The sequence below is a fragment of the Protopterus annectens genome, chromosome 8.part0 (assembly GCF_019279795.1).
Source record: "Protopterus annectens isolate FY-2018-M chromosome 8.part0, PAN1.0, whole genome shotgun sequence".
Lineage (NCBI taxonomy): Eukaryota > Metazoa > Chordata > Ceratodontiformes > Protopteridae > Protopterus > Protopterus annectens.
Window position 1 is genome coordinate 306,430,065 of NC_056741.1, and position 27,146 is coordinate 306,457,210.

The 27,146-nt window shown below is 40.7% G+C and overlaps 1 protein-coding gene across 1 annotated transcript in view; it reads left to right on the plus strand.

Annotated features, from left to right (window-relative positions):
- The window catches only part of NTRK1 (neurotrophic receptor tyrosine kinase 1), a 921,476-nt gene that overhangs the window by 101,706 nt on the left and 792,624 nt on the right, over positions 1–27,146 (plus strand). The window lies entirely within an intron of this gene.

The following is a 27,146-nucleotide window of genomic DNA, read 5'->3' on the forward strand; positions in this document are numbered from 1 at the left end:
ATGAATACAGATCGCGGTACAGTGGGGATAGGGAAATTACCCTTTTCCCCACTGTAGTGCAATCTCCAAGTTGGAATATATTATTTACAGGGGGTGTGGAGGGCTTGCCCCCCTGCAAAAATGTGCATTTTTGTGTTGTACAGTATGTATGTACTGCTTACAAGTTCAACTTCTGGTGGTGTTGAATAAGTTGCAGGGGAAGGCATATGGGGAAGGCATATGTCAAATAATGTCAATTCTTTGATATAGTGCCTGAGTTCCTCTGCTAATTTTTTGGAGATATGATTTGTGTGAATAACCAGATTTTAATCCGGTGTTTGCGATTTTGATAGTAAACCCATATACACATAGTGCAGCAATAGATGCCACTGAGGTTAAATTCCATTATTCGTTTTATGGAATCAATAAGGCATTTTGTTTGTCTGAGTATATACGAAGATAGTGCATACAGAGAAGAGAATGAAGGGATGCTAGTTTATCATGTATATTTGCAATAAATATCTGAAAAATTCATGACAAATGCTGCATAGAGGTGCAAAATTAGCTAAAAAATTATTTTTAAAGCTGTCTTTAATGGCTAAGAATTAGGCTATTATTTAACCTAAATGCATTCTGGTCTTAAAAGCACCATTACACTCTGTTTAATATGTCTGTTTAATATGTATTATACAGGAATGTAAGTGGAAACTAATAATGTTTAATTTGCCTATAACTGCTAAAACATTTAGAATAAAAAAGCACAAAAAAGTTGTGTAGTTTTACTTTAAAGAAGGGTTAGCATTTAGAATTGTGCCTAAAATCCCAATCTATCTGTTTCTAAGTTGCCTTGTTAAAACAAATAAAGCAGCCTGTTTGACTACCTTTTATAGAAAAATGCCACAGGCTTCCTATAGAAGCAATAATTTTCTAGCAGCAGAATTTGTAATATTCATTGCTGCAAAACATGGCATACAGTTTTTCTCCTATCAATAATATTATTATAGGCACCAAAGAATGTGTCATTTACTATTGTTTTTTCTGAGAATGAAACATGCGGCATAAGTTTCCCTAACAGGAAGCATACTTCTATGTCCTTTAGAACCTGTCATTCATTCATTCATTTTCAAAAATAACCTATCCTAGTTATGACTCCGGTATTAGTAAGCTGGGCAGGGTAAAATGGACTACTGTAACCCCTTTAATATTGACAGCACATTCTGTGGAATCCAGACAACTCTTTTGGGACATGTCCATAGGACAACCTGACAAAGTACCCCATCAACTGCAGTTGATTTCTCTTAACATAAAATAACAGTTGCTGCACTATGAGATCTTCTTGATTGGTCAGTTCTTCACTATCTCACAGAGAGAAAGAGAGAACAAAGCTACCCTGCAGGGGTACCACATCCCCTAAACTTTTAACCTAATCCTTTCAGTATCTCAGAGGTGCAGCTAGGGTGGGCCAAAGGGAGCACCCTGAGCACAAAATGTTGAGGAGGTGACCTGATTACAAAATGCTGAGTGGTACTTAGTGCATTAATGACATTCATTGCATTTCTGGTCATGACTGGAGCACTTTAGCACTCTGTATGTGATGTAAGCTGTGGAGGTCACTTGCTACAAGTATAGCAAGAGGTTTGTTACAGTTTAAAAAGAAGTGAAACTTTTATGGTCATCAATAATGACAGGAACTTTTCTCTGGCCTTCAGCTTAAAAAACTGAGGGGGGGGCAAATCTATGAACAATACACTGCACTGCAATTGCAAATTAAAACTCTGTACTCACTACCCAAAGCTCATGACCATAGGTGAGAATGGGTGACATGGTCTGACAAGTGAAGTGAGAATTCTGTCCTGTGAGTTAGTTCTTGATTTTACCCCAAAGTCTGGCATAACAGATACAGTTCTGTTGGTGTTGCAACTATCTGCTGGTATCTATCCTTATCCTCTTGAAGCACATTCAAGAACAAGATTGTAAGATATTTAAACTGCCACACCTTAGGCATCTGCTGTCCATTCATCAAATAACCACTCTGTTTTTGGGACAGAACCATGCCATTTTGCTTTGGAGGTGCTAATTTTCAGCCCAGGAGCTTCATATTGAGCACATTGGAGATAATAGTCAATTGAAATTAAGAGAACATTAACTGCAAATAAGAAAAAAAAGCAGCTCTCATATCCTCCTATCAGATGCTCTCCAAATGTTGGCTGTGCCTTGGTATTCATAAAAATCACAGACAGTAGGATGACAAGGCACACACACTTGCTGGAATCCTAGTCCAAATGTGAACTTAGTGAACTTAATGTTAACACATGGATACAAGACTCATTCCTCAAATTCAGAGATGAATTGTCATGCAACAGCAATGGTAGAGCTCCATAATGGTCTGGCTTTTCTTACAAGAGATTTTGGGACACACAGTCATTTGTCTTCCCCAAGTCCATTAAACACATGTAGACAATACTGGTAAACTCTCATAACCCCTTCATCAAAGTGCTGATTGACTATTGCATGGCCAGTATATAATCTATATCACTTCTTAGGAATTAAAGGTTTGACAATTGGATGAAGTCTCCTCTCCAGCACCCTTGCATATGCTTTCACAGGCAGAATAAGATGAGTGATAACTATAAAACTGGAGCATTCACTTCTGCCATCCTTTTAAAAAAATGAGATCACTACCCAGTTTGCCAGTACGGGAGTGCTGTCTCAGCTTTCCACAGATGACTGAAAAGCCATATTAGGCATGATAATCAAGTAATGTCTCTCACTTTACACATTTGTTTACAGAACTCATTCACTCCCACAACTTTGCCAGACTGGAAATGTTTGATCATAGCAATGGCCTCATCTACTGAAATGGATCTGGTTCCACCATCTGATTCTGGAAATGTCTCCTGAGAAGTAGGATTGCCCACTGGAATTAGGTACTTCTTCTAAGTCTCAATGCTCTTCACAATCAGTGTTAGTGTTTTTCCACTGTTATTGAGAACTTTTGGCGCAGTGTCCTACCTTCCCATCATGTTTATGTAGTTTGCTAGAACTTCTTTGAGCCATCTAAAAGGAATCCATCATGACTTCACCAAACTCCATGCATTCCCAGGTCTTTGCTTTTGGTAGATTATGCAGCTGCTGCTTCCTTGGTTGTAAGTACCTATCAGATGAATGCTTCTATTACTTCAGGTCTCGTAGGGTAACTGCACAAGCACTGACCACTTTGTTGTTGCCTTATTTGTTGAGATCTTGAACAATTTAAAGTCCTTATCCCTTTTAGAATCTATATCCATGACCTCCTAGTGTTTATGAAAAAAGCTGAGAGTTTAAATTATCAAACAGAGAAGCATTATCAGCAAGGCTTTACCAAGACACCAACCTATATGTTTTTCTTCCTAGATCTGTCCAGGTATTGATCTGTCTGGCAGAGGCATCAACTACCAAATGATGATTAGTGGCCAGTTTAGGAACTCTTTTAACCTGTCAACAGCATGTGACATCAGGCTTATGATATTATGACAGTGAAGTCAGTCATTGACCTTAGGCCCAAAGTGTACTCTTACCAAGTACACTTACACCACTATGTTCAAAACCAGTATGTATTACAGGTGACCCATGACTAGCAAAGGAGTTCAAAAGCAGTTCATCACTTGGGCTCAGATGAGACAAACCATTCCCCAATATTGTACACCTCCAGCTGTGTACATCATTCCTCACATGATACTAAATCTCCCAATAGAACTAAAAACTTCAAAGAGCACTATGCCTGTAGTCTCTAAGAAAGCCAAATAATGAATGGCTGTTAAGTTCACAAACACAAACAACGGGAAGCATTCCCCTATTGTAAACTTACAATTACATTAAGATTATCATTTTGTTTATTAGTATAGACAAGAGCTGACTAGCATCCTACCAGATGGTCAGGCCTGTCTTGATGATTCCCTAATTACAGAACCACTGCTGTGTGTAGAGGTAAGATAAGTAAATGTAGCTGGTACTTTTCAACTTCTTTCACAAGTTCCAGTTCATTGTTCAACACAAAGATGTTAATAGGTTCATAGGTTCATAGGTAGGTACTAGGCTATTGGTCCTAGGGCCTATATAAACCTAGCCAAAAAGGTACTTTGGCTTTCGCTACCCAATAACATTATATTCCTGTGCCCCTGTTGAGCAGAGCCACAGAACTGATCCCCGGGGTGAATTTCCTGTCTCCCATCCAATAATCAAGATTTTTCTTGAAGAGTGCTAATGAGGAGCTTTGTGTCCCAAAGTCTGTTTGCATTGAATGGATATAGTAATTTCAAAGTCTATTGTATTTCTGATTGCTGTCAGCTGTCTGGCATCACACCTGACCCCACCCATCATTTTGTGGGTGGTGATCCCACAGGTTGGCTCCCTGCAGAGTTTTCAGGTTGAGCCCAGCCAGGCTACATGGACCACCTTGCCACCAGACACTGATAAGTCAACAGCACCTCCAAGCCTGGTTCCAAGGGAACAGTCGAATTACACCTCTTCTAGATAGGGATTTTGGATTCTTTAACTGTGCTAGCAGAATTTTGATCACTGTTTGTCTGACCCTGCCATCTTAGACTAAATTGTCACTGGTTACTACTTGATACTACTCAAAGTGGTTATTATGTCTACTTCTAGCATATATCCACTAATAAAACAGGCTGTGTTGCTTTACAGGGCATGTCATATTTTTGTGTATATACAGCATTCATTTTGATTTTCCTTCTGAGAATAGTTTGTATTTTATTTATTTGTACAGGTCCTCATATATATATATATATATATATATATATATATATATATATATATATATATATATATATATATATGTGTGTGTGTGTGTATGTGTGTGTATGTGTGTGTGTGTGTGTGTGTGTGTGTGTGTGTGTGTGTGTGTGTGTGTGTGTGTGTGTGTGTGTGTGTGTGTGTGTGTATGTATGTACACACACACACACATATATATAAATATATCCATCTATATATATATCTATATCTATATCTATATATATATATATATATCTATATATATATATATATATATATATATATATATATATATATATATATATATATGTATATATTGGCCTACTGCTTTTCATCGAATACCATATATTCAAAAAAAAGCAGTAGACCGCTCAGTTACGCGAAAGTGAACTTATTCGAAAGTGCACTTTCGCGAACTCAGCTTCTACGAACGGATCGCACCACAGTGGAGGACAGCAGGAAAACATGCTATGTCCTCCACTGTGGTGCGGTAGTTACAGACCTTAGCGTTAGGGCACGGGTCATGCTACGGGGATAGCTAGTAGGGCTATCCCCTTACCATGACCCGTGCCCTAACCCTAAGGTCCGTGACTACCGCACCACAGTGGAGGATAGCCTGTCCTCCACTGTGGTGTGGTAGTCATGGACCGTAGGGTTAGGGCGCGAGTCATGGTAAGGGGTTAGCTCTACTAGCTATCGCCTTACCATGACCTGCACCCTAACCCTAAGGTCTGTAACTACTACACTAAAGTCAGTAGTAGCCCGTTCGCTGAAGCGGGTTTTGCGAAAGTGCACTTTCGATTAAGTGCTCTTTCGCGTAACCCAGGGTCTACTGTGTGAGTTCGAAGAAGTGTATTTTCAAACTTATACAGTAGTGCTGCGGTAGCGTTGTCACCTCACAGGAAGACGTTGTCCTGTTTGAGTGTCAGCTAAAGCTTCGATTGTGTGGAGACATGCGTGAACCCAGCACTATCAGGTTATACCTCATATCATGCATTCCGGCCCCAAAATCCGGACCGAACCACAAAAGGAGGGGGAGTATCCATATTCTTAAAGGATACCCACACCTCCAGGTTAGTGGCAACGCACGAAGCATCGGAGACCATCCAGGTGCAATTAACCATAGGTAAAACTGCCCTACAGTTTGTAACATGCTACAGACCACCTTCTCAAACTCAGGAAACCCACACAGCCTTCCTGAAGACACTGGAGATTATAAATGTCTCTCCAAACACCATCATATTGGGTGACTTCAACTACCCAAACATAGACTGGGAACATTACTCAAGCCCCAACACCCTAGCCCAAAGGTTCCTTGAGTTCATAAACTCAAATGCTATGGAACAACTAGTCACCATTCCCACAAGAGGAGAAAATATACTAGACCTGATCATCACAAACATGGGGACAAAATGCTCCACACCGAAGTATATCCCTCATTGGTGAGATCAGACCATAAATTAATCTCACTGGAGATCCACATCCCACCCCACCCCCAGCAAAAAGACCACAGTAAAGAACTTCTCAAAAGAAAACTTCACACTTCTTAAGACTGGAGTGGTATCCTTCAAGGCCCCGAGCCAGTGGAAACCACAACCCACGCTGCTGAAACCCTTACAAATGCCTTCTACGAGCACCTCCAGGAATGTATGGATCAAGCAATCCCTAATAAAATCAAGACCCTTTCCACCAAAGGCAGGCCCGGTCTGGTGGACTCCAGCCATAAACAAACTCTACAACAAGAGGAGAAAGCTACTACATGACAGAGCAAAATCCCTAAATGGGAAGGCATTTCTGATCAATTCTAGCAAAAACTACGATCACTCATAAAATCATCCAAGGCCAACTTTGAGAGAAAAATCGCTAATGACACAAAAGACAATCATAAAGCCTTCTTTAGCTATGTTAGAAACCTGGGTGGAAACTGCCAGATATGCTCAGAATTAGTCCAAAATGATAAAAAATCACTGAACCCACAGACATTGCCAACATACTGGCAGACAGGTTCAGTGCAAATTTCTCCCTCCCTCCCCCAAAATGAGAAATATCTATCCCACCAGAGTCTAGCCTCCCAAACATCTCAGATGCCCAGGTGAGAGCTGCTCTCTCTAAAGCAAAAACACAGCATCAATGGGACCGGACGGTGTCCCCGGCTGTGTGCTACGAACTCAATGAGGAACTAAACCCACACATAAGGCTGCTGTTTAATCTTAGCCTTACTACAGGATACGTGCCCAAAGAATGGCGTCACGGCAACTGTGGTCCCACTCCACAAAGGCGGTGCTTCTACGGACCCTGGAAATTACCACCCATAAGCTTGATGAGCCTTGTCTGCAAAGCTATGGAGAGGATCATAATGGAACTCATAAATAAAGACATTGGGGACCTACAGACACTGGATCCTACCCAATTTGGCTTTGTCAAGGGCAGATCCTGCCTCTTGAACTTGGTCGACTTTTTCAAAACAGTCACTAAGGCCATTGATGAGGGTAAGGCAGTTCACACAGCCTACCTTGACCTAGCAAAGCGTTAGACACAATACCCCACTCGGGCATCATAGAAAAGCTCACCAGCTTAGATGTAAACCCATATGTCACAAGATGGGTTGCAAACTGGCTCAAGGACAGAACACACAGGGTTAGAGTTGCTGGTGCCATGTCAGACTCTAAGCCGGTCACGAGCAGTGTCCCACAGGGCTCAGTCCTGGGCCCCCTCTTGTTCGGCATTTATTTTTCTGAAGTGCAGGCAAACATAGGGGATTGTGGCTGACAAAATTTGCAGATGACTGCAAACTGGGCACCATAATTGACACTCCATCAGACACAGACATCCTCCAGAAAGGTCTCATAGAAATGGATAACTGGTGCCAGAACCATGGCCTTAAGCTAAATGCCAAAAAATGTATAGTCATACCCTTTGGGAAAAACAAGGTAACCCCTAATTACCACATAGGTGGTAATCCATTAAACACGGAAGACGTTATCAGGGACCTGGGGACCCAAGTTGACAGTAACCTCTCTTTTGACACTCACATTGCCAAAGTGGTTAGGAAGACCTTCTACATTGCCCACCTGATCATGAAGGGATTCACATCCAGATCAGGAGAGGTCATTGTACCCTGTACACTTCACTTATCAGACCAATGATTGAGTACAATGCCCCATTCGGAATGTACCTTACCCGACACCTGCAGCAGTTGGAAAGACCCCAAAAGTTCCTCACCAAAAGGATAAAGGGGCTCAAACATATGTCATACGATGCCCAACTGAAGAAACTCCAGCTCTATTCAGTCGCATACCGTCTGCTCAGAGGTGATCTGTGCCTGACATACAAGGCCATGTCCAACCCAGAATTAATGGACATGCTCCACCTCAAAAAATCCAAATCCACCAGAGCCTTGAGAGCAACAGACTTAAACCTCAACACGGATATAAATAGGACGTGCTGGAGGGACAGATTCATCACCCAGAGACTCCCTACACTATGGGACAGAATCCCAGTCCATGTGAGGCAGAGCCCCTCACTGACTCTGTTCAAGAGAAATCTTGACGAGTGGATGGGTGATCATAGGTTTACCCCGGGAATCATCTCTGTATCACTGCTGGACAGAGGCACAGCAAACTAATGGGTATAGTATTGTCATCCTAAGGGGTGGTGAAAGCCACACACACTCTGGCTAGGCTTATAAATGCCCTAGGGCAGATAGCCTAGTATGAACCTATGAACCTATGAACCTATGAATGGGTGCGGTAGTTACAGACCTTAGCGTTAGGGCACGGGTCATGGTACGGGGATAGCTAGTAGGGCTATCCCCTTACCATGACCCGTGCCCTAACCCTAAGGTCCGTGACTACCGCACCACAGTGAAGGATAGCCTGTCCTCCACTGTGGTGCGGTAGTCATGGACCTTAGGGTTAGGGCGCGAGTCATGGTAAGGGGTTAGCTCTACTAGCTATCCCCTTACCATGACCTGCACCCTAACCCTAAGGTCTGTAACTACTACACTAAAGTCAGTAGTAGCCCGTTCGCTGAAGCGGGTTTTGCAAAAGTGCACTTTCGATTAAGTGCTCTTTCGCGTAACCCAGGGTCTACTGTGTGAGTTCGAAGAAGTGTATTTTCGAACTTATACAGTAGTGCTGCGGTAGCGTTGTCACCTCACAGGAAGACGTTCTCCTGTTTGAGTCTCAGCTAAAGCTTCTACTGTGTGGAGACATGCGTGAATGGGTGTACCTTTGTTGAAGGTTGTGCGTCAGGGCTGGCAACTCGGTATGTAAAAAAATCTACTGCCAATCATTAGCGGACCGGAGTTCCGCTGTGGCGACCCCTAATCGGGAAAAGCCAAAAGATACAACAACAGTAGACACATATATATATATATATATATATATATATATATATATATATATATATATATATATAATTTTTTTTTTATAAATACCTGCAAACCTAAACCTAACAAAAACTTCCTTTTGTGTTGCCCTTCATTAGACATGGTGCCTTACAGAAGTGCATTGTGAGTTAGACCTGAGAAGGCAGTTACGTTATGTTTCTTTTAACTATAACATTCTCTGACTACCAATATTTGCTATAAGATAGTTGCTTATTGGAAATAATGCCTCTGTTCAGTGAAGTTACAGCTCTTCAAAAACTTAAGAATTTTAACAGGTAGGAATGCATACTAATCTAGTTTCAAAGTACAGTCATTTATTTGCACTGAATGCTGATAAATGCTTATATCTGGAATATAAATGATTATATTAAATACATGTTTGTTAATTTTATGGTACCAAATGTTGCAGCTTAGCTTAATGAACTGGGACACTTGTCTATTTTCTGTGTGGTATGGTTTCCTAAAAGCAAACAGTACTACGTGAGATATTGTGGTGTTGAGTTACTTATCAGAATGTTCTCAGGGTAGCATTTGCATCACCTCTTACAGATAGCATGACCAAGTAAAACAATTTTGAACGTACAGGAATATGCTAGGTGGTATTTAGCTATCAACTGACCTACACTGCCGTGATGAGTACTTGCAAACATTGAAAGAAATGCAGCCAAATGACCACTTAATCCACACTTTTTTATATACCATAAAATTTTAAACTAAAATATCTAATATTACACCTCTCCTTTATTGCAAAATGTGTTACATTATTTAGGAAAAGGGAAGCTGTCTTTATTCTTCATGGTTTTCATTTGACAGACATGGACATTAGATCTACCCTACCAAAGTTAATTAAGAAATTATTTACTGATTGATTTTCTGATTGGTTAACAAATATATATGGAAAAAAGATAAAAGTAGGAATAAGTTGGGCAGTTTTTTCGATCTCTTTCAACTTTCTGGTTTAAAAGCCCACATTTGTGTATGTTTCCCACCTTTCATATGACTAGTCTAGTCCAGATACAGATTTGCTGTATCCAGGACTGTTTGTAAACTTCTGAGCCTCCCAAGCCTTTCTGTGTTGGAGGGAAGCCTTCTAGCTTGTCAGTGGGAGTGGTAAGCACTAGGTAGCCTATTTACCACAAGAGGAGTGGTTTCTGGCCCAGAAATGTTATTGGCCGTTTGGGCAGTTTTTTCCATCTCCTTCAACTTTCTGGTCTAAAAGCCCACATTTGCGCTTTTCTAGCCTTTCCTGTAACTAGTCTAGTCCATATTCAGACTTGCTGTATCCAGGACAGTATGTAAGCTTCTGAGCCCCCCAAGCCTTTCTGTGTTGGAGAGAAGCCTTCTAGCTTATCAGTGGGAGTAGTAAGCGCTAGGTAGCCTATCTACCACAAGAGGAGTGGCTTCTGGCCCAAAATTTCTATTTTATTGGCCATTTGGGCAGTTTTTCCATCTCTTTCAACCTTCTAGTTTAAAAGCCCACACTTGTGATTGTTTCCTGCCTTTCCTGTAAGTAGTCTAGTCCAGATACAGATTTGCTGTATCTAGAACTATTTGTAAGCATCTGAGAGGTGCCAACGTCTGCTCTTCAATTTTTTGCTTAGATCTGCTAGTTCTCTCCTCTCCTGCAATTTTACTAGCTTATTAGTACCATACCAGACTTCTTCTAGCAATTATTGTAGCACACAAAAGTGCTGTCAGCATTAAATGTTCTACAAAGAAACAGCTCCAGTACTTATTATTAATGCCCACCCCTCCATGTCTAAAGGTCAGTTCCCTGTGCTTTCTCCTATTAACCTGGTGAACTGGGGCACCCTAAGGCAATGTAGCAACTACCTCATGTACACCGACAACTCTCTCTTCTTAACACCCAACTATCAGACTTGAGAGAGATGCACTTATATATCCAAACTGGAAGCCACACACTCTCCAGCCAAGACCAGAATAGCTGGTCAAGAGGAGAAGGTCAACACTTGCACCACACCACATGGAACACATAGCCCTCCAGAGCACACAGCAGCACTGCCTTCACATAAAAGCACAAACCACACACCCAGCTTCGTGGAGGCTCTCAATAAAAATCTACCCAAACAGCAGAGACCTCCAAGGCAGAAATTCACTCAACCAACACAACACAACACAACACTAATCACAAGACACATAACTCTCCTAAACAGTGTGTCACTCAATCAAAGCCCCTAAGGCAAAACAGCATGCCCAGCACACTAGTCATAGGTGACTCGATAGTGATGCACACTGATGTCCTACTCACTAAGTTGAATAAGGAAAAAGTAACAGTCAGATGCCTGTCAGGTACCAGGATCTGCCACATAATGTACGCACTCAGGTCCCTCAACAACAGTACAAATATGACTCTGTCATTATACATGTGAGTGTAAATGACCTGAGACGTACCTTCCTGGACTACATGAAAAGAGACATGGAGGAGCTCTCGGATTATTTAGCTCAGACTGGTATGACCCTAGCCCTGAGCAACATCCTACCATCACCCAGAATGATACCACAGTACAAGCAGAAAATGATTGATTTCAACAATTGGCTAAGTTTCTGGTGTCATTCTAAGGGGATCCAGTATCTGTCTGCCTGAGATGACATGATTAACAGACCTTGATGATTTGCCAAAGATGACCTGCATCTGTTGGGTTCCTATTAGAAGACCGAAGATGCATTTTGCCGAATGCGTCATGGTCGAACTTCAAATCTTGAAAACGCAAAATGACAAAGCAGCATATAAGCGAATTCTTTCCCTGGGAAAGAAGTCGCTTGGTCGCTTCCGTCACTTTGCCATTTTCGGCACTGTAGTGCGATCTTGGAATTGCTATATTTAAGTAGGGGTATGTGGGGGGGGGGCAGTCCCCCACTTTATGTAATGTTTGAATGTGTTTTTTTTGTTTGTTTGTTTTTTGTGAACAGCAGTTATTTTCCTTTGGAAAAAAGTCACTGTTTTGGTAGTTCGATGTATTGTGAATTCAAACTTTTGTGTTTGAAATAACAAAGTTTGATCATTTGATCATTCATTGTTATAATATAGACCCCATCTGTCACTCCTGGGCTTCCTGATACTGGCCAAGGCTCTTGCCACCCTATAGTGCCTTTTTCAGGCGGTGTTGCAAAGACCAAATTACCACCTTAACAGCTACAAACAAATGCAATCTGAGGCTCAGGCTGCTCAATGCTAGAAGTTTATATCTCAAAATGCACTCACTCGAAGCATTCCTTAAAATGGAGAACATCGACATTTGTGCTGTAACAGAGACCTGGTTCAAGGCAGCAGAAAGCACCCCTGCACTACCAGGCTATAACTCATTCCACACCTTTTACCCCAGAACTTGGACCAAAGCTCCAAAGGTGGTGGTGTTTCCATATTCATAAAGGATGCACACATCTCCAGACTAGTGACCCTAACGTAACGCATCAGAGATACTTTAGGTGCAGCTAACATTGGGTAAGACAGCGATTCAGGTCATAACATGTTATAGTTCCCAAAGCATGTCCCATGACTCAAACTTCACATTTCTAAGCATCCTGGAGAATATTAGGGTCCAACATAACACTATCATACTGGGCAACTTCAACTGCCCCACCATTAATTGGGAAAACTACTCATGTACCAATATACTTGCCCAATGTTTCCTGGAATTCATTAATTCCAATGCCCTGGACCAGCTCGTTCTTACCCCCACTAGAGATAGCAACATCCTTGGCCTGGTCATTACTAACATGGGTGACTGCTGCTCTACACCAATAGTCAACTCCTTCCTGCTTAGATCCGACCCCACACTAATCACACTGGAAATCCACATCCCTCCCACCCCCTACTCCCCCTGCAAAGGTAACCACCATGAAAAACTTCTCCAAAGCTAACTTTGAACTCCTAAAAACAGAGGTGGCTAACTTCACAGCACCCATGCAAATAGAGAATAGTTGCATGACCGCTGAATCATACACTAATGCCCTGTACAAACACGTACACTTATGCATGGATCTTGCCATACCCAATAGAACCAAGATGCTCTCCTGCAAAAACGGAAGTCAATTTGGTGGTCCCCTGCCATAAACAAACTCTACAACAGAAGGAGGAAACTGGTGCAGAATAAAGTCAAGTCCCAAGAATGGAAAAACTCACTTATAAGCCTCAACAAAACTTTGAGATCCCTCATCAAATCCTCTAAAGCTAGCTATGAAAACAGAATTGCAGCAGATAGTAAAGACAACCACAAGGCCTTCTATATTTATGTAAAGAATCTCCACAGCAATACCCAGATTTGCTCTGAGCTACTGCACAATGGTACCTCCTATACCAAGCCAACAGATATTGGCAATATACTGGCTGACATTTTCAGTGCAAATTTTACCGCCCCCCCCCCAAAAGACCAATCACAATACCAGTAGATTGCCAGGCACCCAGTATTACTGCCGCACAGGTTAAAACAGCACTGTTCATCACCAAGAATACAGCTTTTATGGGACCTGACAATATCCCTGGCTGTGTTCTACATGAACTACAGGGTGAACTGGCACCTCACCTTTGTGCCCTGTTCAATCACAGCCTCACCTCAGGCTTTGTCCCTACTAAATGGCGCACTGCTATAGTTATCCCTCTCCACAAAGGAGGAGTGTCTACAGACCCTGGGAACTATCGCCCCATTAGCCTGACAAGTCTGATATGCAAAGCTATGGAACACATCATCATGGAACTAATAAACAAGGATCTAGGGAATCTCCAAACTCTGGATCCCACACAGTTTGGTTTTGTGAAGGGTAGATCATGCCTGCTCAATTTGGTCGACTTGTTTGAGTCAGTCACTAGAGCTGTGGATGAAGGCAAGATGGTTCATACAGCCTACCTTGATCTGGCCAAGGCCTTTGATACCATTCCCCACTCAGGAATCATAGAAAAACTCACTAAGTTAGGCATCAACCCCTATATCACTAGGTGGGTTACAAACTGGCTCACAGATAGAACCCACAGTGTGAAAGTAGCTGACTCCAAGTCAGACTGCCAACCAGTCACGAGTGGCGTCCCACAGGGATCAGTCCTGGGTCCTCTCCTGTTTGGTATCTACTTCTCTGAAGTCCAGGCCAACATGAAGGGACTCTGGCTGGCAAAGTTTGCAGATGATTGCAAGTTGGTAGCCATTATTAACTCCCCAGGTGATGTTGACATCCTACATAAAGGCCTCACCGAGACCAACAACTGGTGTCAGAACCATGGCTTTAAGTTCAATGCCAAAAAATGTGTCATCATCCCCTTTGGGAAAAACCCAGTTCCCATGAATTACCACATCGATGGTAGTCCACTGACCACAGACAGTGTTATAAGAGATCTGGGAACAAAGGTTGACAGTAACCTCTCTTTTGACCACCACATTGGCACTGTGGTCAGAAAGTCACATCTCATTACTAAGGGTTTTGTATCCAGGAAGAAAGAGGTCATTGTCTTGCTCTACTTTTCCCTAATTAGGCCGATCATTGAGTACAATGCCCCATTTGGCATGTACTTCACTAGACACCTGCAACAACTGGAGAGGCTGCAAAAGTACCTCACAAAGAGGATCCTAGGGTTTAAACACTTGTCCTATATGGACAGACACAAAAAACTCCAACTATTCTCTGTCTCATATTGCCTACTTAGGGACGATTTCTGGTTGACTTACAAAGCTATGTCTGACCCAGCTCTGTTAGAAATGCTGCATCTGAAGAAATCCCAATCCCTCTGCACCACACAGTCCAGAGACCTCAACCTCATTACCACAATCAACAGAACGTGCTGGAGGGACAGGTTCATAACTCAGAGACTGCACATGCTATGGAATAGACTTCCCATACATGTCAAACAGAGTACCTCAATGGCCCTCTTCAAGAAAAATCTTGATGAGTGGATGGGAAATACAAAATTCACCCTGAGGATCACTCCAGTGGCTCTACTTGACAGAGGCACTGGGAACTAAGGCTGAGTGGCACAATGCCAGGATAATTCCATGGGCTAGGCTTGAAAAGGCTCCAGGGCCATTAGCTTAGTACACACCTGTGAACCTATGAATAAATTATGTATGCATTAGTGATGGATGTTTAGTACTGAACTCTAACTCTTGCAGTAGCAGGTCCCTTCTTGTGCACCATATGGGATAAAGATTAACAAAGTTTAGAGGCTGTATTTGTAAATGTATGTTACATCTAAATGCTTTAGTCTGCAATGTTTGCTGAAGACAACTTCAGCACTGAACTTGTGCTCATGTTATTTGATTTCGTCCAGAGGTTATGTAACAAGTTTTCAACAGGATTTCAGTCAGCCAGTTGTTATATTTATGCAATGAAAAAATATGCTGCGCATATTATACAAACAAATGTTTTAAAATGTAGGGTATAGGTTCATAGGTCCATAGGTAGGTACTAGGCTATTGGCCCTAGGGCCTATACAAGCCTAGCCAAAAAGGTACCCTGGCTTTCGCCACCCAAGAAAATTATTTTCCTGTGCCCCTGTCAAGCAGAACCACAGAAGTGATCCCCGGGGTGAATTTCCTATTACCCATCCAATCATCAAGATTTTTCTTGAAGAGTGCTAATGAGGAGCTCTGTTTGACATAGATAGGTAGTCTGTTCCAGAGTATGGGAAGTCTCTGGGACAGGAATCTATCCCTCCAGCATGTTCTGTTTATTGTGGTGACAAGGTTTAGGTCCCTAGAACATGTAGCTCGGAGGGATTGGGATTTCTTTAAGTGGAGCATGTCCAATAGCTCTGTGTTTGACATAGCTTTGTATGTTAGGCAGAGATCGCCTCTGAGTAGGCAATATGTGACATAGTAAAGCTGGAGTTTTTTGAGTCGGTCTGCATAAGGCATCTGTCTGAGGCCGGTAATCCTCTTTGTGAGGTATTTTTGCCACCTTTCCAGTTGTTGTAGATGTCTTGTGAGTTACATACTAAAAGGGGCATTGTACTCTACAATGGGTCTAATGAGTGATGAGTAGAGGAGAACAATGACCTCTTTTTTTCTGGATGAGAAACCTTTTGTGATTAGGTGTGCCATGTAGAAGGATTTCTTGACCACTGTGGCGATGTGATTATCAAAGGAGAGACTACTGACCACCTGTGTCCCAAGGTTTCTAATCACACTTTAGGTGGTAAATAGACTACCATCTATGTGGTAGTTCATGGCTACAGAGTTTTTACCAAAGGGGATGACAATGCACTTTTTGGCATTCAGCTTGAGACCATGGCTTTGACACGAGGCATCTGTCTCAGTGAGGCCCTTTTGTAGGATGTCCATAGGAGTTTCAATTATGGCTCCTAGTTTGCAGTCATCTGCAAATTTAGTTAGCCAAAGCCCTTACATGTTAGCCTGTACTTCAGAGAAGTAGATACCAAACAGGAGAGAACCCAGGACTGAACCCTGTGGTACTCCACTTTTCACTGGTCTGAAGTCTGATTTGGAGTCTGCTACTTTCACAGTGTGGGTTCTGTCAGTAAGCCAGTTGGCAACCCATCTTGTGACATAGGGATTTATACCTAGTTTAGTGAATTTATCTATAATTCCAGAGTGGGGGATGGTGTTGAGCACATTGGCGAGATCTAGATAGGCTGTGTGAACCACCTTACCCTCATCTATGGCTTTGGTGACTGCTTCAAAGAAGTCTATCAGGTTTATGAGACATGATCTGCCTTTTACAAACCTGAACTGTGTGGGGTCCAGAGTTTGGAGATTACCAGTGTCTTTGTTTATGAGTTCCATGATGATACATTCCATGGCCTTGCAGACCAGGCTCATCAGGCTAAAGGGGCAGTAGTTCCCGGGGTCTGTTGTGGCCCCCCCTTTGTGGAGTGGGATAACCATCGCAGTACACCATTCAATGGGCACAAAGCCTGAGGTGAGGCTATGATTGAACATGGTACTTAGGTGGGGTGCCAGTTCATTCTGTAGTTCATGTAGAAGGCAGCCTGGGATGTTGTCAGGTCCCATGGATGCTGTGTTCTTGGCTTTGGAGAATGAGGTTTTTACCTGTGCAGCCATGATTACAGGAACTTTGCATTCTTCCGGTATAAAGATGGGCCCTTTAGGGGGTGAGAGGGGGGTAAAGTTAGCACTGAACCTATCTGCCAGGATGTTGGCAATATCAGTTGGTTCTGTATATTTAGTGTCATTATGCTGTAACTCAGAGCAGATCTGAGTGTTGCCATTGAGATTCTTGACATAGCTATAGAATGCTTTGTGGTTGTCTTTAGAATCAGTAGCAATTTTGTTTTCATAACTAGCTTTGGAGGATTTTATGAGGGATCACACTTCTTACTGAGGCTGATCACGGAGTTCCTCCAATCGTGGGATTTTACTCTTTTTTGCAACAGTTTCTTTCTTCTGTTGTAGAGTTTGTTTATGGCAGAAGACCACCAGATTGACTTCCTTTTTTGGAGGATAGCATCTTGGTTCTGTTAGGGATAGCATGATCCATGCACTCGTGTAAGTGCTTATAAAGTGCATTTGTGTAGGATTCAGTAGTCATACCTCTATTGTCCATCTGCATGCATGTCGTGTGGTTTGCCACTTCTGTCTTAAGAAGCGTGAAGTTGGCTTTGGAGAAATATTTTATGGTTGTTTTCCTAATGGGGGTGGGAGCGGGATGTGGATGTCTAGAGTGATTAGCTTGTGGTCGGATCTGACCAACTAGGAGCTGACCTCTGGTGTGGAACACCGGTCACCCATGTTGGTGATGACCAGGTCTAGGATACTGCTGCCCCTGGTGGTGGTGTGGATAAGTTGATCCAAGGCATTGGAATTGATGATTTTCAGAAAACGTTGAGCAAAAGAGTTGGTACACAAGTAGTTTTCCCAGTTAATGGTAGTGTAGTTGACATCACCCATTATTAGGGTGTTGGGTTGTACCTTAATATTTTCCAGTGTGTCAAGAAAATAGGAGTGGGAATCCTGGGGCATAGTGCGGGGTCTGTAGCAAGCTACAATCTGGACTGCAGTTTTGCCCAGAGTTAGTTGAACTTGGATAATCTTGACTGCATTATGCTGAGCAGCTAGCTTGTAGGTGTGGATATTTTTAATGAACATGGACACGCCTCCACCTTTAGTGTTTCGGTGCGGGTTTGGTGGCCGAATGGTGTGGTATGAATTATAGTCTGGTAATGCAGGGGTGCTCTCTGGAGCTTTGAACCAGGTCTCTGTCACTACACAGATGTCAATGTTCTCCATTTTAAGGAGTGCCTCGAGTGAGTGCATTTTGAGGTTTAGACTTCTAGCATTGAGTAGCATTACCCTCAGATTTTGCTTGCTTGTACATGTTACAGTGGTGAATTTGTCATTTGAACCTTGCCTAAAAAAGGCACTATAGGGGTGGCAAGAGCCTTTGTCAGTATCTGGAATCCCAAGGATGACAGGTGCAGGCCATCTCTGGCAAAGCAGCGTGGTCTGTCGATCATGTCATCCCAGGCAGACAGATACTGGATTCCCTTAGAATGACACCAGAAGCTTAGCCAATTGTCAAAGTCAATAATTTTGTCCTTTTACTGTGGTATCATTCTGGGTGATGGCAGGACGCTACTCAGGGCTAGGGTCATACCTGCCTAGGCTACAAGATCGGAGAGCTCCTACATGTCTCTTTTCATGTAATCCAGGGAGGTATGTCTCAGGTCATTCACACCAACATGGACAATGACAGAGTCATATTTGTACTTGTTTTGGAGTTACCTGAGTGTGTGAGTTATGTGGCAGATCCTGGCACCTGACAGGCAGCTGACAGTAACTTTCTCCTTGTTTAGCCTGGTGAGTGGAACATCAGTGTGCCTGACTATAGAGTCACCTATGACTAGAGTGTTGGGTGCATTATGCCTTATGGGCTGTAGTTGAGTGGCACACTGAGTATGTGGGCTATGTATCATTTGGGTTGTGTTGGGGGTTGGAGGTTGCTTGCATTTCTGCTTTGGAGGTCTCAGTTGTTTGGGCAGATTTTTACCGGGAGCCTCCATGAATGTAGGTGTATGTTTTGTGCTTCTGTGTGTGTGTTTTGGTGGTGTAGGTTTTGAGGGACTATGTGATGAGTGTGGTACGGTGCAAGTGTTTACCTTCTACTCTTGGCTGTCTAGCCCAGTCTTCGCTGAAGAGAGCTTTGCTTCCAGTTTGGCTGTATAAGTGCATCTCTCACAGGTCATAGTGTTGGGTGGTAGGAGGAGAGGGTTGTCTGTGTACATGAGGCAATTGTTGCATTGTCCCAAGATGCCCAGATTCATCAGGTAGACAGGAGAAAACAGCGGTAGCTGACCTTTAGACATGCCTGCATAGGTGCTTATTTATTAAGTACTAAAAACTGTTTTCCTCTAGACAAGTGAGGAAAGTTGAGTGCTGTAGTAATTTGTAGCTCATTTAGTGCTTACAACGAGTTCTGAACAAGTGCTGAGCTCAAAGAAACAGATTTGAGTGCTAAAACTAAAAAGCTGGCTAGTTACAAGGGAAAAATTTGAAGAACAGACTTTATGGCGCCAGGAACAGTTTAACCCTAGTTAAGTGCGGAGGAGGGGCTCAGGAGCTCACAAACAGTCCTGGACACAGCAAATCTGTATCTGGACAAGACCTGCCACAGGAAAGGGGGGAAGCAAGTTTAGAATTTTTTTTTCAGTAAAATTCTTTTTTTCAGTGAAGTGGAAATGGAGAAAGCTGGAACAGAAGTTGATTCAACATTAAGAATCTGAGTGGCTTGGCCTTCACAAATGTTCTCTATTAGATTGAATGAACTAATGATACTAGACTGTGAGGAGTGTCACATATCAAATATACAGTATGGGCGGGCAACTGCAAAGTCACCAAGTATAAGAACACCACAACACTAGGGAGTATGGGTGGGAAAAAATTACAGTTCCTAGCTGTAGTCACTAAATGAAAGTTTTAAACAGATCAAGGAGCAAGCAGACTCTAGAGAATGCTTTTAACTGTAAACAGACAATTATAGTAATGCACACTATTGCAGTTCCTAGCTGTAGAACACAGGAACCTCAAAAAATCAAAAATGCACAGAAAAGCTTGGATAGAGCACTCACAAACAGAAAATACAACTCTCAGTATGAAAAAGCAGTTTACAGTTAAGTAATTCAGTAAACATGCAATTATAGTAATGAAACGGTATCTAGCAATGAAAAATACAGTTAAAACAGTATAAAACAGTACATAAATGCAGTGAAACAATAAAAAAGCTTTATAACAGTGCAAAATGTAGTAGATCACCTGTATAGCACAATTATAAGCGTTTCAGAAGTGCAGTTCAGTGAAATAAGTGTAAGAAATAACTTATCCTGCTCTTGGAACTTAAGGAATTTCCGCTTAGTTTCAGTAATGAAATACAATCCACAGCCTGATAAATACAAGCTGTATGATCCTGATTTGACAAAACATGCAATAGTCTCACACATGGGTGTGTTCTTTATATTTTTGTACCAGTTTTAGCAGCCTCATAAGGAAGGACAGTGGTAATGCACATCTCATAGGTATTTGTTATGAAGAAGAATCTTAACTTTCTGGATATAAACAGTCATTTTAATCAGGCCTGAAAAAGGCAGATATTGGATAAAACTGCACACAGATTTTCACCATAATAAATGTTTTTTCCTCACAGCAACCCAGACTGAAGAAGAGCAACTAAAAAAATCTTTAAAAGACATACAAAATAAGCTACATCAGTCTTTTATACAGCAATACAGTAAATACGGCACTCAAAAACTATGGCAATAAAGACGTCACTATGCATTGGCTATCATGGTAGTATAAATGTCTCAATGTTATAATGAACGTGTTTTGCTTTTCTGCTCTTATTAATTTTAACCAATTTAGGTTTATGTTGAAAAGCTAACATTTTTCCCAAGAAATAAAAATAATGCCATTACTGAACACACTATTACATGCAGAACAATACATCGAAAAACTCAAGAAAAACATCTTAAATGTGAAATATTGTCTGTTTTCTATTTTATTTTAAATCATGTAATGCATATTTGAAGAAGGCAACAAAATGTGAGAGAGAGAAATTTAAACTGGTGCCAAAGAGATCCTAGCACGACATGTAGAAGAGGAAAAGACGTTTCAAAGTTTTACAAAGTAATGGCAGGGGATGTCTTTACTGGCAAAAGTAAGGCAAGGAAATCACGATTAATGGAACAGATGAAAAAAGAAAAGACAGTAAGATAATAGATGAAAGGCCATTTAATGAATGCAACATTTAAATTAAAATTTAAATTCAATAGTCCTTTAATGCACTAATATCAAAAAACATTTTACAACACTATGAGTACAATTAAAATATCAACTTCCTCTAAGGGTTTGACAAGAATACAATAGAAATTAAAAAGAAAACACTAAAATGAAACGTCAAGTGAAAAGGTTTTTAGTGATGTTACTTAACAGATATTGCAGAGTCTCTTAACTATCGATGAAGTATCCAGAGGTGTAGGGCATTGTGGCAAAATAAATGAGCCCTAATAGATTCTAGATTAAATCTTGGAACCTCAAACAATGCACAGGAAGAGTGTACAGATCTAACTGGGCTGCATGGGACTGGGAGACCCATATATTGTAGGGTGAAACCTACTGAAATGCAAACTTTAATAGTGATATGAGACTTGATAAGAAGCAAACTTAAGCTACGGAAGAACATTTTAATATATTAATGTCAATAAATAACTAAATAAATAAATGGAATGTAGCAGTCAGTAACTGAGCTATGGAGTTTAGTACAAGCTGCAGCATATTCAGGTCTATGTCAGGAAGCCCTAGGCAGAGGCAGCTGCCATAGCTGATATGAGAAGAGATCATGTCATACACCTCAAATCCACATCCTGAAGTCAGACCAAGTTCCACTTGAAAATAACTGTAGCAATTAACTAGTGACATACACACTTGAAACGTGATTAAAAAGAAAGCAACAGTTTATTTGAGGAAAGGCTTAACAAATGAAAAGGCATTGAGAGCAATGCAGACATACTGACACATTCAAACACTAAACATATGATAATGGAATAAAAGGTTAATACCCTGTTGTGGCAGGACAGAGCTGTAGTCCTTATAGAGGTGCAGTGCACTTCATATGAGGTAGAAGCATTATTATGGCTTAAAAAATATTTGTTAATGATCATGACCATTAAGTACAGAGAAAGTTATTAGGGACCTGGGGACCCAAGTTGATAGCAATCTCTCCTTTGAAAACCACATTGTCAAAGTGGTTAGAAAGACCTTCTACATAGCTCACCTCATCACGAAGGGTTTCACATCTAGATCAAGAGAGGTAATCGTGCCCCTTTATTCATCCCTCATCAGACCCATCATAGAATACAATGCCCTTTTTGGGATGTACCTTACCCGACACCTGCAGCAATTTGAAAGACCCCAAAAGTATCTCACCAAGAGGACCAAGGGTCTCAAACAGATGCCATATGCTGCTCGGTTAAAAAAACTCCATTTCTACTCAGTTGCATACAGCCTACTTTGAGGCGATCTATGCCTGACATACAAAGCTATGTCAAATCCAGAATTAATGGACATGCTCCACCTCAGTAAATCTAAATCCCTTAGAGCCACACACTTGAGGGACTTGAACCTCAGCACAGAAATAAATAGAACTTGCTGGAGGGACAGGTTCATAACCCAGAGGCTCTCTTCACTCTGGAATAGAATTCCAGTTCATGTGAGGCAGAGCACCTGACTGAATTTCTTCAAGAAGAATCTCGATAGGTGGATGGGGGATCGTAGGTTTGTCCCAGGGATTACTCCCGTGTCACTATTAGACAGAGGCACAGTAAACTAAACCTTAAAAAGGGCACAGTATACTCAAATCAAGGGGTGGCGTAAGCCATACAGAATCGGGCTAGGCTTATAATTGCCCCAGGGCAGATAGTCTAGTATGAACCTATGAACCTATGAACCTATGACTCTCAAGGCAAAGTAATCCACATCAGACAGAAGCTCTCCAGTGAGGAAATGCTGAGGATTCCTTTGTACATCGACAGGTACTGACTGCAGCCAAAGATCACAAGCATTGCATTTGCTAGTGTTATTTTGAATATTATTGGGCTAATATCAGCAGATAACCACGTAAAATAAAGTCAGTCCTGACTAGCCACTACAAAGCTGCATGGAGATGGGAATATGTGTCTATGGGTGAAGGACCAGACAGATCAGTTCTATAAAACATATATATGAGTACAACATTATAGCATCTTAGATGAAGTCGAAAATTTTACAAAACACAAATATTGCCCAACTTCATCAACAATGAATATATGAAAACAAAAACACCCATCAAGACCATTTGCAATCATCCCTAAACAAACTAAACAAACAAGATAAACCTCATCAAAAAATATATTTAAAAAAAATACTCTAGAGTTATGACTGCAAATATAAATAATACACAGACATTTGCAATCATTGCTCTGTGTACAAGACCAATGCAAAAAAAAAAAACTTCAGAACTAGAACTTTTATATTGAAGCTCTACTCCGCATAACCCCAGTGTATAGGATCTTCCCTTACTCCCCTGGAGCTTGTATGTAATATATATAAACTCAACTGTTGCAATACTGCCAAGTAAGACAAAGATACAGTGAATTACATTATAATCAATATGTAGCAACTCATCTATAACATAATTTGACCCACTGTGCCACTGATACAGAAGCATATCAACAGTGGGGAGAAGGGGGCAGCCACTGTGGCTGCAAGGTGTTGGAGGACTGCTTCAGAGCCTTGTGTGTGGTAAGAAGCTGTAACCACCTATATGCTGCAAATTAGCAATTGGCTTTTATAGTTTAAAAGCAGAAGAAATACATGTCAAATACAAATATATAAAAGTAGGCAATATGGTATGAGAGATGAATGAAACACATATTAAAACAAACCTAACTGCCTTATTGCAATGATAAAGTGAGCATATATATATATTCTAGTTTGAATTACATATTTAGTAGCTTCTAATACGTATATGTTTTGTGCTGTATTTTCATGTAGATAATGTCTCCACTCACTTATCGGTTTGTTATGCAGGATTATCATATTTTAACTGTGTGGAATTGTGGTAGGAAATTTTCAGAGTAGTCATTATAGGGACACTTTTCAAACTGTGTCATTTTGCAATTACATTTTTAAATGGTGTTCCACAGTCTTTTCTATAAATTACATTTTGGATCCAAGTTACAAAAATTCAGTATTGTAAGTCAGGTGGTGGTAGGCCACAGACTTTAATTTGAAAATTTGAGTTCAAAATATTAAGTTTTGGCAGAGGAATGGGCATTCCCTGAAAAAACAAGAGACAATCGTGTTTATGTCATTCAGTTTCAACTAACTGGAGGATATGATATGTAACTTTTTAAACTTTGTGGAAGCCTGTTATGAAATTTTCAAGGTTGTTTTTAGAAACCATTCTGTTATATTTAGTCGAGCCATTGTGCAATGCTATTTGTAAATGAGTTTTTGCAGCTGCTTTCATAAATCATATTTTGCACAAGAATTGCACAATACAATGCATAGTTCTGTTGATGGTGCTCTATAGATGGTTTGTTTAAAATATGAGCTCAAAATGTAAAGTTTATATGCAGTTTCTTGAAAATAATATTACAGTTTATGTGTGTATGTTTGTGTGCGTGCTTGTGTATCTGTATGTGTATACACACACACACATATATATATATATATATATATATATATATATATATATATATATGTGTGTGTGTGTGTGTGTGTGTGTATCTGTATGTATGTGTGAGAGTGTGTGTGTGTGTGTGTGTGTGTGTGTGTGTGTGTGTGTGTGTGTGTGTGTGTGTGAGAGCACAAGCGTAAATATGCACATACACATGTTATGTGTATGTTTTATTGGCTTACCAGTGCAACCACAATACTTAAAGTACTTGTAGTAACAGTTTATTTATTTGCATTTTGTTTACTGGGAAAATCCACTGGGCCATTGAGAACCCATTTTTCAGTGGAGGCCCGGGGAGAAAAGCTCCTCAGTACATGAACATAAAGGATTGAAATACATACAATGATATATTCAATGATACAACAGTATATACAACAAAGGAAAAAATATTAAAAATTAGATGACCTATATGTGCAAGATAAAGTCTTCTATTTTTTTTTTATTTCTGCTTTTCTGTTAAAATTATGTGGAAGCTAACTGTACGTGCTTCTTCCACTGGATGACAGAATTAGCAATAAGAGAAATAGTGGTTGCAAGTAACATTTTAAAGGCTAAAGGACTGTAAAGGAGACGGATGTGTGATAAAATATGAGCTGTAGTTGGTCTGCAGTAGTTTTCTATTCTGCATGGAACACTTTTGATGCACAAGTAATTAGGAACATAGTCAATGCTTTGACCACATTAAAAATAAACAAATAAACTCAGATTTGTAATACTGTATGCATTTCAATATGAACAAAAAAGATTAACTGTGGAGCTCAGTAAAAAGTAACTTTTTTTGCAGAGTAAGTTTAAAAAAAAAAAACACCCAGAAAGGCAAGAAAGGAAGTAGGTGGAAGAGGTGAAATGAAATGTAATTCATCCAGGAGAGAACACTGCATGTCTCTACTGAGCTAAAGGATTAAACACAAGGAATTTGTGAAATATTAACTTTTAATAATTTTACTTTACTATGCGCTGAGTCTAAGATTTTAATGCAGTCATTGAAATGAATGTTGATTTGGTTTCTAATGTAGCTGCAGTATCAATTCTTGGCTGTGCTTTGTACTGATTAATTTGCATTTGCATTAATGAAACTGGTTGAGCTACATTGACATTATTTAGGAGTTAGGGGGTGGTATTCATGAAGAGTAAAATTATGGCCCTCCATAGCTTGTGACTCATAACGTACATTTGCTGCAGACCAGCTCTTAATGCTCAGGCTACAAAACCTATGACTAAAAACGCTGACTATGAATCCATTGGAATAAAAAAAAAGTCCAGAAGTAAAAACTTTTACTACAAGTTATGTAAGCATTATGGCTTCACTGGTCAAGTATTGTAATTGGAAGCCTCTGCTATGTCTTGAGTCTGGCTCTGTCAACCAGAACATGTAGCAAGATGCATTCATGTAATCGTAATATAAGGAGTACATGTGCTCCCTTTACTAAACGTCCCTTCTAACTGCTTAAATGTGGTGTAATCCAGACACATGCTGTATACCTCCCAAAGCAAATTTACCATGTAGGGACTAGAACCCCCTTATACCTCCTGATTGTTATCATAAAGCAACTAAGTGCTCATATCTAGGGTTTGTCCTCTTATTATCTTCTACCCCTTGCAAACTAAATGCTGATTCTCATTTAGTCTTAATCTCTGGTTCACTGTCAAATAAATTATCATATATTCAATTCTTCCCACTTGTTGCTTACTGTCTGTAATGTAAATGCTACTTTCTGAGGTAGTCACCCTTTAAATTTACACCATTGTAAAATAAATACTTTTGCATGGGATGTCCCCTTCTACCATCAGTTGTTTGTAATAATGCAGTGAAATCTACATATTTAGCTCAGTTGTACACATTCTAATCTTCAATTCTTTTGCAACGCAGATATATAGCTTCAGGATTCATACCTTTTGAACTCTCCACCCCTAGTAACTCAGTTCCATCTGCTTATGTCTAGGAACATCACCTCACAACTCATGTCCTCCCAAAATAATTAAGTTAAATGATAATACTTAGGGTTACCTACAATGTAGCATCTTGACCTGAAGTAGTGTTATTTAAATTCAACTGCCAGTTTTTAGTTTTTTTTCTGTTTTGTTCCAAGTTTTACTATACATAAAACACACATGTTGAGGGCTGCTACCTCCAAAACACTGTACTCTGTTCCCCTTGTCCATCAACTGTGGTATCCTCATATCAGCAATTAACCCCATATCATGCCCCCAGTCCCTTGCCAAGATAATACTTACATGTAGGGGACAACCTTTTTTTCAGTATTCTGAGTTGCTTCCTTCACATAGCACCTTAACATGTTTGTCTGTAGGATTC